Raw genomic sequence first — 14,426 nt, forward strand, 5'->3', positions numbered from 1 at the left:
ATGGTACGTGACTTAATGCAAACAAATGATGGCGATAAAAATATCTGCTATATGCATATTTATGTGACAATCGTGCAATACATCGGACTTGCCCGAACTTCTTTGCACCAAATTCTGGATATCTATTAAGACCAGCCGTCAATTTAGTGGCGTTCAGATTAGGGCCGAATATTCTTCTCTACGAAATTTGTGTTTCAGGTTTTGAAATCGATTTAAAAATGATATCACCTGCTATTTAAATGGGAGAATGAGAATTGGAGAAGAAATGAGCTTGTGAATGGGAAACTAATTCCAAATTAACTAAGGTCTAAATTTAGTCTGCAACTTTTACTTGTTTTGTGCAAAAATTATATATGGAAATTAGATCTAAGCTCATTGAGGAAATGTTGAATTTCTCCATGTATGATTCTGGTACCTTTCATGGTTTTGGAAATACGCAATACTCAAAAGAGAATTGTTTGTTCAAGGTACACGTACGAAAAAGAATGTTTTTCATATGTTTGGGTGTAAAAGTTATGTGTTTGGAACTCAAATTTTTTAACACAATATTTTTAAGTGCAAGCATACAATGTTCATAAACTAGCATAATATGTTTGGGACATATATATATTAATATGTTACAACATATTATATTTGGGTCATAAAATGTTTGTAAATATAATATGCTTGGATGCTAACATATATTAATATAGAAATAGCCTATAAACATATATGTGTTTAGAAAGAGAGGCCTAGAGAGTTTGCAGCATAAAAGAATGGAAGTAACCAATTGGCGCCTTAAAAATATATATACACAAAGAAAATTACATTAACATTTTTTTCTAGCCGTGTATGCCAAAGGTGAAACATAATATATTTGAACAATACAAACAATATTTTGTTTGGTCCAATCCTGAAAATATATATGCTTGAAGCAAAATGTGCTAATCTGAAAGGAATGTATTCCTTAGACTGAATAAATAAATAAATATATATTTTCCTAGATAATGTCTTTATTTTAAAGAAGCAGCATCTTTGGCTCGGAATCTACACGAAAATCATTAAATGAAGTCCAAAATGTTTCTTTATTTTGCAAAAAGGTATATCATATTGATATTGCTAAATATTCTATTTTGGAATAAATACACATTTTTACTTTATAAAAAAAGGTAATTTGATACTCCCAAAATAGAATTGTATTTGTTTTATGCTTATTTTTTATACATTGTGAAAAGAATTATTTGAAATTACTTTTTGTTTTGTTTCAGCTCTAATTTCCTTGTCACTGAATTTACTATATTTACGTTTTTAACCTTTTCACATCATAATGAACTGCACTGAAAAAAATATTGTAGTGAGGTCAACGATTTCATGTCTTATAAATACAAATGCAAATTTTGCTTAGCATAGAAGACGCATTTCTCTAATATAAAGTTTTTTTTCTTGTCCAAAAGTCGATAAACTTTTCAATGAAGTCGTATTGTCCTTATAATTAAGTCATATCACTTAAAAATGGATATTATAACATGAAAGAAAAAATGTTTGGGCTAAGGTCAACTTGACTTTAATAATTCAGAAAGTAATTTGTTGTCTTTTTGCATCTTGACTACAAAGCAAAAAGTCGTTCAAATATAGGATTTTTTTTGACACATTATTTTAAAGACGTTTTTTACTTGAAACATAGCATAATTTCTACTGGAAGTCGAGTCTTAATTTGGAAAATAAAGTTGTCGTTAAGTCGTTTTTAAAGCACTTTGATAGCATATGAAGAAAAAAAAAGAGAAAAAGCGAAAAATTAAAATTTGGGTCCTAGAAGCAAGTACACAAAACCCAAGTTTAAAAGAGAATTGTGTCTTAAAAGTATCCTTACTTATATTTTCCGCTACTTTGGCTCGGAACCAATACCAAAATTTTTAAAATAAAGACAAAATCTTTGGAACCGGGCTTTTTTCAGTGTAGACTATCGTTCTAGCTAAAGAAACTACAGCTTTCTAAGGAACACCTTTAATTTGTACCCTCCATTCGTCGTTAAATGCTATACCTCCCATTGGTTTACACTTTACACCCAAAATATGATTTACAAAATTTCTTGGGAGTTTATAATGGAACATTGCCTTGTGTTAATGCTTTTCAATAGCATGTTTTGAATAAATATTATTATAATAGCTGGAATTGAATGTTCTTTACTCGTAAATTCATTTACCATGCATATTTGTTTATTTGATCTCTTCTCTAGTAAGAAAATAAATATTTCAACGGATGAATTGGTCATTTGAATCGGATTGAGCTTTTACATGCCTTGTCAATGAGAATTATACTTCACTATAAACGGCACCGCCCCATTACGAACAAACACAATATTTAAGACTTTTAATGTAGTAATTAAAACATGTATCTGAACCCTTGTCTGCAACTGGAAGTTGTATTTTATCTTTTCTGCTTTATGCATATACAAATCGTCTAGAGAAAACCCAATTCACTTTACACACAATTTAATTTTAATTTGTAATATTATGATTTGTTTATTCTACACCAAAGGAAAATGGTGCATTTGTTTGTCTAAACAAATTTAGAACTTTATTGTATTGTAAAATAATTAAAATTTCTCTATTAATTGAAGAACTGATTGCCTCATTTAATCGTTTAGGGATTTCCTGTATACAAAACATCGATTTAGGTATTTCTAATATAAAGACATCAATATGTATATTGATATTTTGCTAATATCCAAATGTTAATATTGAATAAAATTATTACATCAAACGTTTTGTCTTTTCATTTCATTATACTAAACGTTTCCTCTCCATAGGATACATATTGTGTACGAATCTGTCGATAATAAATAACGATTATGTTGACACATTTATTCTCGAGTGTTTTGGTTGCCATAAATACAAACTTGACACCGAGAAGGGGCAACACTACTTGTGTCTGACCTCTCGAGAGTGACAAAAAACTACCGTAAACTGTTGATTAGTGGCTAACAGCACATAGACACACACACACTCACTCACATAAGAGAGTCTGGCACACATATTTCTTTTTGACTGTTATGTAGCATGATGACAATTTATAAACACTTTCTCGGGGACTAATTTAATTTATTATTTATTTTAACGTTAATTGCTCACTATGTATGCGTGTGAGAGTGAAGTTCTTGTGTGGGTTGTGTCAGGAGCAGGAGTATGTGTAGTTTAGAGTATCATACTTAGTAAGGGAAAATTTTAATAATAATTGTTGAAAGGAATAATGAATGTAAAAGATGATTTATTCTATAAAGTTTTAATGTACACACCCAAAAAAAGTTTACTTGGATCCCAAGATTTTGACCTTCCCTTAAGGATTTTGGTATTGATTCCGAGCCAAAGATGCTGCTTCTTTAAAATAAAGAAATTTTTTAACGACATATCTGTCTTTAAATCTAGGATCAATAAAATTAAAATTAGGATACAGATCTTATTTATCAAATTTTCATTCTCTTTTCGCGGTTTATTAATAAAGGTACTCACGTACAAACAAATGCCAGTTTAAAAATCCAAACCATAACGGATGCTTCAAGGTAAAAAATGTTTTATTAATTCAAAAAAACATTTTATACCAAAGACGCTATCCTAAAAATAAGTCTTAGCCTAAATTTGAAGCGTTTTTATCTTAAATCTAAAGTTTCAATATTTCAGTTAATTTAAGGACAATTTCTTTAAATCAAAAATGTGTTTCTTTACATTAAGGAAAATTAGCCTTAGTTCAAAGATATGCAACTTTAGCGGAGGGACACAAATTTACAAAATTTGTGTGCTAAATTTAATGAAAAAATTTTTTGAAGCAAAGATTATAAACTTTATTTTAATTAAAATTTCATTATTTTAAAGAAATTTGTTCTTAATATTATGTAAATTTTGCATCCTAAAATTAAGGTTGCGTAATCTTTAATATCGCGTAAATATTTTTTCAGTGCAGGGTTTTTTCTAACTTTCAATGAACTAACATATGAAAATGTAATTAAAAAATCCAATACTATGTTTTCTACAGGTAATCTAAGCTTAAATACTTGTTGGCGTCATGAATAATTCGTGTACAGTCGAACTTCCCTATAATCAATCTTGATGGGGCCAGAAAATTGCTTCATTATATAGAAAATAGGAAGGAAAAGGCTGTGTTTTTGAAATTTGTTCATTATAGAGAGAGAGAGCGAGCTTCATTAGAAGTTCACTGCACACAAAAAAAAAAATTCTGATTCAATCACGAAATTAATTGATCCAATTAATTTTTTAATTGAAATGTCTTCAATCACGAAAATGATAGTATCAATCACAGTTTTAATTGGGCATAGAAAAAATTCTTGATTAAAAAATTAATTGATGTCATTAGCAATTTTCAATTAATTTTTTAATTGATTCAGTTAAAAATTTAATTGATTTTGAATGCAAACCCCAATTAATTTTTTTATTTAAAAAGGTAACTATTTTCAATTACTATATTTCATGTTAGCCTGATACCGAAACAGGCAATTGACGTCCAAATGCATTATATCTAATTATACAATTATTTTTCGAGCTTTATGGACAGATATAGATTAAGGAACATGGTTAATAGAGCCATTGAAAAGAAAACGCCAGATACAAATCTATACACGCCTGGACTGTGCATGTTTCGGTTCGGGCGAATGCACCTTTCCACAGCCTTTAGTATAGCCATACTAGTATAGTATAGTATGGCTCTATGTGGAAAGATTCATTCGCCCGAACCGAAACATGTACAGTCCAGGCGTGTATAGATTTGTATCTGGCGTTTTCTTTTCAATGGCTCTATTAACCATGTTCCTTAATCTATATCTGTCCATAAAGCTCGAAAAATAATTGTATAATTAGATTTTCAATTACTTTCTGAATTGGCTTAGAGTTTTTATTTGGATTAAGAAATGTTCATCGCTTTTTTTAACTGACTTAGTCTTCCGAATTTGATCAAAACGTTAATTGTATAAATTAATTTTTTAAATAAAAATTTTCAATCATTGACTTAATTAACTTAATTTTTCTATCTTGATTAAAAAGTTAATTGTATCAATTAATTTATTAATTGAAAAAAAAAAACATTCAACTTCAATTAACTTTTTAATTGGAAATATTTTGGTGATATTTTTTTCTGTGTGTAGAGAAGTTTGACTATAGCTTAGGTTAGGTGGCAGCCCGATGTATCAGGCTCACTTAGATTATTCAGTCCATTGTGAATAGTTCACATTGGTGAACTTCTCTCTTATCACTGAGTACTGCCCGATTCCATGTTAAGCTCAATGACATTCCATGTTAAGCTCAATGACATCAATCCACATTGCAGTGAAACCACTTGGAGAAGTTTTGAAACATTCAGAAATGTCACCAGCATTACTGAGGTGGGATAATCCACCGCTGAAAAACTTTTTGGTGTTCGGTCGAAGCAGGAATCGAACCCACGACCTTGTGTATGTAAGGCGGGCATGCTAACCATTGCACCACGGTGGCTCCCTATAGCTTAAAAATATACCAATTTTTTTAAGTAACATACTTATAGCAGAAAATTCCAGAGGCAGGTTTTATATATGCACAAAATCTTTTTAAATCCCAAAATCTAGACAAACTAGACCCAGACGTCGCAGTGCCAGCAGACGGGTTATGCATAACAAGTATTGGGAGTATAGCATTTCATTGTGGCACACGTTCCCAGTTATGTGCGTCACTTGGGCTAATTCTTTATGGGCTTAAGAAATGTCAAACAATTCACACGCAATTGCAATGGAATTGCCCAAAGAATTTTTAATTGAAATCATAAGGAATTGCTAAGACGACTATCTTTGCCTAGACAAACGCGCTTTTTTGAAAGACCGTGTTAGGAGATGTTCACCACCCCTTAGTTTTCATTTTCATTCACCGTCAACTGCAGTAGGTTTATGGATGACTTTGAATTTTGTCTTACGTCAATTGCATTGCAACGCATCGTTACTACCTTCATGATCAGCTAGCTAGCGTAGTCTACCATGAGGTGTTACAATAACGAGAAAATCGCTATGTAGCAGCTGACTGAAAAAGGAGAGGAATAAAAATTTCCAAGATTGACTCATACACTAACTCTGAGGAAGCCATATGATTGAGATTTTAAATTATTTTTGTAAGATGATTAATTAATAAATAAAAAATTTAACAATCTCATATGGAATTTGTAGATCAATGTAGCTGATTATAGAAGCAATTTGCGTATATTCCATGACCATATATTGGGAATCTTGATAAGGTATACGAGAGAACTTTGATACAGGATGTGGGTGACTATGAGTAATTCATTTCATTTAAATAATAATCGCAGAATCTAAGATTTGATAATATAGTTATTTAAATAATAACTATAATATATAATAAAATAATAAAATTAAAATAGTAATTTATTTATAAATATTAGGGAATTTTACTCAAAAACTCCTCATAGTCATGGAAATAGCCTTGAGTGAATCAGAAACTCCCTTTACACGATTTTGTATGTATGTAGTATAAATGAACCTTTATACTATTCCAAGAAAACAATATCGACAAGTGGCGTCAGGTTAAGTATAGTGGCAGCCCCATGTTTCAGGCTCACATAGACTATTCATTCCATTGTGATTCCACATGTGCTGAACTTCTCATCAATGAGTACTGCCCGATTCTATGGTTAGCTCAATGACAAAGGACCTCGTCCTAGTCCGAACGGGGTTCAACAATGGTCTAAAATGGGAGTTAACCCATGACCCTTTATTACATATAAAGGGCATGCTAACAATTGCACAACGGGAGCCACCGTGGTGCAATGGTTACCATGCCCGCCTTGCATACACAAGGTCGTGGGTTCGATTCCTGCTTCGACCGAACACCAAAAAGTTTTTCAGCGGTGGATTATCCCACCTCAGTAATGCTGGTGACATTTCTGAGGGTTTCAAAGCTTCTCTAAGTGGTTTCACTGGGTTCGATTCCTGCTTCGACCGAATACCAAAAAGTTTTTCAGCGGTGGATTATCCCACCTCAGTAATGCTGGTGATATTTCTGAGGGTTTCAAAGCTTCTCTAAGTGGTTTCACTGCAATGTGGAACGCCGTTCGGACTCGGCTATAAAAAGGAGGTCCCTTGTCATTGAGCTTAACATGGAATCGGGCAGCACTCAGTGATAAGAGAATAGTTCACCAATGTGGCTCCCAACAGTGGGGTTAACATCACATTTTGTACACAGACTTATAGTTTATAACCCCAGCAAAATTATAAATAAAGTCCAAAGTATTTTCATTCTGTGTTGAAATTTATAGATAGTAAAACACCCATGCTCATTATGTAATATTACATCTATTGGTCTTGCCCATTATTGACAAAGGGTCTGCCATAGCAACTGCACTGACATAACTCTGACTCCATCCAGTATTATCCAATGTAATTTCTTGTATAGAAAAATCACCCGTTTTCCGTAAAGACCTTAACTTCTTCTGTTAATTTCTATTACATCCATTTATTCTAAGTGCTTTTGATTTATAGTAGACGTTGGTTTCCAAACTTTCCAAAGAATGGTTTGTGTAATACATACATAAATAAAATTTAAGTATTATCTTCATCCAAATTCTACCAAGAGATGGTGTCTAGTAAACATTTAATCTTATCAACTGAATGAAAATAGGTTAAAAATTTTCCTCAGTTTGTTTACTCAACACTTTTAGAAGTTCTTTTTCTGACATAGAATTTCACATAATATTTAAGGCATTTAAGATTTATGATGGATTGATAGAATATGAGCAACTAAATCACAAGGAAAAGAAGCAGCGATAAGATAGTACTTCAGGAATTTTTACCTAACAGCCTTTAGCCTTTATGAATTTAAAATAAACAAAAGTGATAATGAACGCCTTTCTATCTATATCAACCGCCTACAGATTTATAGGAAATGTTTTTAATTATTTCTTAAATTATTGGCATTGCTATGTTTGTAGGAAATTTCCAAGAAAACTATTGCATATTAATTGTATATTATTAAAACTTGTTGCAATTAACCAAATACGTAATTGAATACTAGTTATATTAGTACAAAACTAACTACACAGGTGGTTTTTTATGTATCTAAAGTAATCTGTTGATTGTATTAAGATAAAGTAGCAATTATTACTACTTAGTGATATTTAAAATTGAATTCTTGAAGTTCAAGTCGTGAACCTTTCTCAATATCATCGGTAAATGTTGTAATGGTTCTAATAAATGCATAATATTAAAGTGTTATGTATTATGCAGTTGATGCTATATAACCATTATAGTTACATAATAAATTTTATATAATTGTATTCAAATGGAAAATAACTAAAGGATTGTAGATATTTTCAGATATTTGATAAGAAGATAAATAATTTATAGAACTACATGAATGTGCACGGCTTTATATTGAACAGTTGGCATTTTAATGTATTAAATATTCTGATTTCACATTACAATTTTTATCGAATCTATTAAAATTTGGTTTTGGTTGATTTCCCATACACTCCTATACATATTTTAGCATATGCACTTTACATTGCTCTAACAATTATTTTCTTTAAATTAAGGGCACTACCATTTGAAATTTGCATCCCTTTTTTAAAGTCGTATGTCTTTGAAGAAAGGCAAAATCCCCTTGAAGTAAATAACAACATTTTTTATTTAAAGAAATCATCTTTAAATTAACTGAGATAAAGACTCTATGGATAAACAAGTAAGGAAAGTCTAAAGTCGGGCGGTGCCGACTATATTATACCCTGCACCACTTTGTAGATCTACATTTTCGATACCATATCACATCCGTCAAATGTGTTGGGGGCTATATATAAAGGTTTGTGCCAAATACATACATTTAAATATCACTCGATTTGGAAGAATTTGATAGACTTCTACAAAATCTATAGACTCAAAATTTAAGTCGGCTAATGCACTACGGTGGAACACAATGTTAGTAAAAAAAATATGGGAAACGTTTAAATCTGAAGCAATTTTAAAGAAACTTCGAAAAAGTTTATTTATGATTTATCACTCGATATATATGTATTAGAAGTTTAGGAAAATTAGAGTCATTTTTACAACTTTTCGACTAAGCAGTGGCGATTTAACAAGGAAAATGTTGGTATTTTGACCATTTTTGTCGAAATCAAAAAAACATATATATGGGAGCTATATCTAAATCTGAACCGATTTCAATCAAATTTGGCACACATGACTATATTATTAATTGTACTCTTAGTGCAAAATTTCAACCAAATTGGGCCAAAACTCTGGCTTCTGGGGCCATATAAGTCCATATCGGGCGAAAAATATATATGGAAGCTATATCTAAATCTGAACCGATTTCAATCAAATTTAGCACACATGACTATACTACCAATTGTACTCCTTGTGCAAAATTTCAAGCTAATCGGGATAAAACTCTGGCTTCTGGATCCATATAAGTGCATATCGGGCGAAAGATATATATGGGAGCTATATCTAAATCTGAATCGATTTCAACCAAATTTGGCACGCATAGCAGCAATGCTAAATCTACTCCCTGTGCAAAATTTCAACCAAATTGGGCCAAAACTTTGGCTTTTAGGACCATATTAGTCCATATCGGGCGAAAGATATATATGGGAGCTATATCTAAATCTAAACCGATTTCAATCAAATTTTGCACACTTGATTATACGACTAAGTGTTATGTTTGTACAAAATTTCAAGCAAATCGGTATAAAACTCTGGCTGCTGGGTCCATATTAGTGCATATCGGGGGAAAGATATATATGGGAGCTATATCTAAATCTGAACCGATTTCTTCCAAAATCAATAGGGTTTTATTCTGACCCAAATTAGGTACATGTGCCAAATTTGAAGGCGATTGGACTTAAATTGCGACCTATACTTTGATCACAAAATGTGTTCACAGACAGACGGACGGACAGACGGACATGGTTATATCGACTCAGGGACCCACCCTGAGCATTATTACCAAAGACACCATGTGTCTATCTCGTCTCCTTCTAGGTGTTACAAACATATGCACTAACTTATAATTCCCTGTTCCACAGTGTGGCGCAGGGTATAACAACGGTTTCATTGAAAAGTTTATCGACTTTTAAACAAGGAATAAAACTTTATGACAGAGAAATGCGTCTTCAATGCTAAGCAAAATTTGCATTTGTGTTTTAGGTATATGAAATCATTGGTCTCACGACAATATTTTTTTCAGTGTGGGGGCAAATATCACAAAATATGGCTATGGATAATATGAAGAAGAAGTTGGCTATGTTCATTTGAAGTTATCACTCATTCTTTGGGGAATTGTCCAGAGGTAAAGTGTTAAATAGTTTGCTTTAAACTCAAATCAAAATTAAAATTATTTATAAATATTTAAATTTTTAATTTACTTATGAAAAAAAAATAGTGATTTCATATCACATAGTAAAAGTTCAATGTTTTTATATTCGCCAAAATTTATGTTTATAATGCCGATTCAAAGGTGATGATTATCTTTGTTGAATAAATGCTTTTATTCTATTTTATTTTGTCTATCAATCAAGTATTCTCTTTCATTCTCCAAAATCTTTAAATAATTTTCTAGGCAATATTGTATCATTGTTCTCTTTTTATATGATCTATAATAAAGTACGAACACACAAAGCTCTTTGTTTTGGTTAAAGAAAATAAATAAAATATTTATTAATTAACATAAAATAACTGCCCTCAATATTGATAAAGATGATGGTATAACATAATAAAATGCATTCGAATAAACACAACGATGAAGAAACCAAAAATAACTTCATCTACTGACATAATTCCATAAAATAAAATCAAAAAAAAAAACACACATAATGAAATCGATGAGTATTGAAGACAGAAAGTAGAAAAAAATTGAGGAAAAATTCAACAAAACAAATGTAAAAGTACGAGACGTGAAATACCTCATGGAACAACATTGAACTTTGGTATTAGACATAGTTTTTCGAATATTTGGCCTGTTTTTTATGATTGGTATGTGACTTACATTTTTGGCCGTCTGCCTTAATTCAGTTTATGTAGTTTTAACGACTTTCCTTTATAGCCATCAAATTGTTATTGATTAGTTTTGGCCAAAGTTCTAAAATTATTGACTTGAATGTGAATTATTCAATAACTCTGAAGTGAAGGAAGTTTATTGGTAGTCGATTACAGTCAACCTAAAACAATCAATATGGGTCGATTATCGAAACATCAAAAGTCGATTAATCAACATCGGAGATAAAGATTGTAAGGAGAATCAAAAAGTCGACTTTTCGACTATCTATTAATTGGAAAAGGTTGACTTTCGACTTTTGTGATCATTGGGACTTGTGTCGTCGCGACTTTTGACATTTTGATGAATTTTCTTCATAACAAGAGCTATTCACATTCCTCTTTCAATTCAAGTTCGACTCTTTCGTTAATCTTCGATTTATCGATTTTGGTCCCTATAAAATGTTGAGTTTGCTTCCTATAAAAAGTCGATAAAAGTCGTTTAGTCTGTATTATCACAAAAATCATTTTTGAAAAATATAGATTTTTTATTTCTTGGGCAACAAATCATCACTTAGATTGCAATAGACAGGCAGACGGACGGACGTCGTTATAAAGAATCAGAAAGTGTACGTGACTATTCCCAGTGGTCTATCAAGCTTCATACGTATTTTGCTCAAGGCTATAATATCCTCACCACATAGTGGTTTAGGGTACAAAAATAAAAAAGAACAAGACGCATCCACCTCTAAATCTTTAAAGATAACAATCGAAATCAAATTTGTGAAATTTCTAGGAAAAAAAACGTTTATGACAATACAAAAAAATTTTAACCATTGGAAAAAATTCATATTTTTATAAAAACAAAAAAAAAAATGAAATTTTAAAAGTGTATTTACCTGTATTCAGATTTTTTTTGTTGATGTCAACAATGATGAAGGAATGAAATTGTTGATTAGCTGTATTTTTTTGTTGTTCTTATTGTTGTTAAACGATGATTACGGTCAACTAGAGGTGATGAGAATTGAATAGAAATCTTGTCTCAAACACTATGGGGAAGAGTATATCCAATTAAGATTTCTTTTTTTGTTTATTTTGTTTTGTACTTTAAGTCAAAAATAAAAACAGGAATTCCCAAAAATCGATTTTGTGTAAAGTTTAACTTTAGTATTTTTTTCTTAGGATTTTCAAAAAAAATATTTTTAGTAATTTTTATATATAGCTATGTATATATTGTACGCTTTTTCGTTTTGGTTTTTGTTTGTGGTAATCACTTTACAATCGGTGTAGTGGGATTTATAAGCATTTTTGCAAAGTCTTATTTTTTGGTTTCTTTTTAAATTATTTCAAAAAATAAAAACCCTTAAGCGTTATCTGTTGGATTATCTTGTTTTTTATCTCAATTCTTTTTTTTCTTGTCGTTGGTTAGTTAATCAACACTGCAAGAGATGAAAGAGGAAAAATAAAATTGAAATTAATAATTTAACACAAAATTTCGATACATAGATGTACTTGAAAATAATTCCAAATTTTCTTAAAATTAAATTGAAGACACTTGAAGCATATTTTTAGCACTTGAACAAATTTAATTTTAACACGTCTTGTATTTCTAAAAAAAGAATAAAATTCTTTACATTTACATGGTATCCGGCTTTGAACTGTCTCGTTTAGTATTTAGTTTTCTTATTCTTCTTATTTTTGTTTTGTATTGAGGCGTTTTAAGCGTTCGAGTTTCACAACACAACAATGAATGTCAACGTTAGGCGTGCGACTAAATATTGGCGAGTTAAGCCATTTAGCTAAGCTAAGTTTAAACTTTAAGTGAATGATGACGGCGACGCAGCACATATAACGACATACGAAGACAACGGCGACAAGCAACGGGAGACGGATGAAGGCGAATGAATTTTAATCAACGAAAATAAAACCCAACAGCCGAAGGCGATCGCCAGACCCAAACCCACCACACCACAGTAACCTAGTACGGATCAAACATTTCTCATTCTCCCTCTTCCCAAAAACAAAAATAAAATATTCGGGGATCTTTTCTCAACTCACGCACTGTGTCTTATTGTGTGTATGTGTGTTCGTTTGGGGTAGATGGGAAAATACACCTAACCTGTTCTCTGCCTCTCAAAAGACAAAATTACGGATATTGAGATGAACAGGTAAACTGAGACACAAACAGAAAAGCCGACGACAACACTAACTTACGAAGCCAAATCGAACCGGGCGTTTAAACACAATCACATAGTCATTTGTAATAAAAATCTTGATGATCGTTGTTATCACCAACTCAGCCGGTCAGGCACATATTTTATCGACCAGTGGTCAACGGACAATCATATGTTGTATATGTTTTTTATACACGTAATTGTTTTTTATTTAATTTAATTAATACTGCTGTTACCGCGAAGGAGCAGTAAACATAAAGCTTCAGGTTTTTAAGAACAATGTTTCTTCCGTAACTGCTTTTGATTAAAACGCAAACGTCTAGCTACTTGTAGCTTTTCGAACTTAATGATCGTTAATGTTTTTCCAATCTTGCATCTGAGCTAAGTTTTATTACTAATGTAGTATAACAAAACTGCAAATTGGTTTGGAAATAGTGGAAATACACAGAAAATTGGAAATACACATGGCGTTTATATTTATTTATAGTGGCTGGATTAAATATAAATTGTTTCTTGGGACAGAATAAATTTGCTTTTGCCTTCAATATTATGGACAAACAAGGCAAATAGTTGACATAAATAAAATAAGAATTCAAGCCACTGTAAAACAGGGTTGATAAAGTTGACACTTTTGTGCTTTTTTGATACATTTCGTACCGTGGCAAGACCGCGAGCCATTTGGTACTTTTTCATCACGGACATTGAAGAAATAAACACATTCCAAAATGAGGAAAATTTAGTTTTTATTACAGGATCTCAACATTTTTGAGAGGAATATTGTCTATACCACATTCGTACGCAAATGTGAAACGTTAAATGTGTTTTTTTAAGCCACACTGAGGAGCAGAGTATTATAAGATGGTGTATATATTTGAAACGCCCAGAAGGAGACGAAATACACACATGGTGTCTGTAGCAATAATACTTAGAGCTGGCCACTGAGCCGGTTGCCATAATAAACTTTTGACAAAATTTTCTATAGAAATAAAATTTTGACAAAATTTTCTATAGAATACAAATTTTATAAATTTTCTATAGAAATAAAATTTTTACAAAATTTTCTATAGAAATACAATTTTGTTTTACAAAACAAAACGAAATACAATTTTGACAAAAAATTCGATAGAAATAATATTTTGACAAAATTTTCGATAGTAATAAAATTTTTACAAAATTTCCTATAGAATAAAAATTTGACTAAATTTTCTATAGAAATAAAATTTTCAAAAAATTTTCTATATAAATAAATTGTTCACAAAATT

The 14,426-nt window shown here is 31.1% G+C and overlaps 1 protein-coding gene across 9 annotated transcripts in view; it reads right to left on the reverse strand.

The window, feature by feature from the left end:
- Window positions 1-14,426, reverse strand: part of LOC142224645 (very long chain fatty acid elongase AAEL008004) — a 158,032-nt gene that overhangs the window by 62,977 nt on the left and 80,629 nt on the right. For 2 of the 9 annotated variants that reach the window (XM_075294430.1, XM_075294440.1), the window contains exon 2: window positions 11,890-12,429. The exons of 2 other annotated variants lie outside the window; for them this stretch is intronic. The gene's annotated coding sequence lies outside the window, so the exon portion shown is untranslated. Of the gene's footprint in view, window positions 1-11,889; window positions 12,430-12,624; window positions 12,818-13,204; window positions 13,224-14,426 lie in introns of those variants that run through there. 5 more of the 9 variants (XM_075294444.1, XM_075294458.1, XM_075294435.1 and 2 more) reach the window with 5 other exon arrangements.

The sequence above is a fragment of the Haematobia irritans genome, chromosome 1, assembly GCF_050003625.1.
Source record: "Haematobia irritans isolate KBUSLIRL chromosome 1, ASM5000362v1, whole genome shotgun sequence".
NCBI classification, from domain to species: domain Eukaryota; kingdom Metazoa; phylum Arthropoda; class Insecta; order Diptera; family Muscidae; genus Haematobia; species Haematobia irritans.